The sequence below is a fragment of the Herpailurus yagouaroundi genome, unplaced genomic scaffold (assembly GCF_014898765.1).
Source record: "Herpailurus yagouaroundi ecotype Mexico unplaced genomic scaffold, PumYag 61295, whole genome shotgun sequence".
In the NCBI taxonomy this organism is placed as follows: Eukaryota; Metazoa; Chordata; class Mammalia; order Carnivora; family Felidae; genus Herpailurus; species Herpailurus yagouaroundi.
In genome coordinates this window covers 1,586-2,245 of record NW_024415737.1, presented here as the reverse complement: position 1 = coordinate 2,245, position 660 = coordinate 1,586, and positions in this window count along the sequence as shown.

Here is a 660-nt window from a genome sequence, read left to right as displayed (position 1 = left end):
GAAAGAAAGAAAGAAAGAAAGAAAGAAAGAAAGAAAGAAAGAAAGAAAGAAAGAAAGAAAGAAGATGTTTGCATAGCTGAAGCATCAGCTAACACAAAATTTGGCATATAATGCAGAAATACTCACCAGTGGTTAAAATTACCCCTGAAAATCCTTTACCTTGCCCCAAAGTCTAATACATCTGGATGGATCTCCGGCTGGAGCCGCCTGCCTGCCAGAAACATGGGCCAAGCTGACTGGAGCGAAGGCCCCTGTTAGAAGGAAAACAGGCCTGTTCAAACACAGGACTCCTTAGTGGGCAGGGTGAAGTGTTTCCAGTGCATGAAGGACAGAGAACTGTAACTGTAACACAGGGACCTGAAGATTCTGGCCCTGGGTCACTCCCTTCTCCCTCTGGAGCCAAAATCCGTTGAGTGGACAGACAGAGCCACTACCATTCTGTTATTTATCCCCTCTTGTTGTTTTCTTTCTCTGTCAATCTCTTTCTCGCTGTCCCTGTGTCCCTGTCTCTGTCCCTGTCTCCTGTGTCTCTTTGTCTCGGTCTCTGTGCCCATCTTTCCCTCTACACGTCTCTGTCTCTCCTCTCTCACTTTCCTGTCACTCATTCTCTACCTGGCACCACTGGGCTCCGGTGAGTTAAAGGCCCACAGGTGCTGCCTC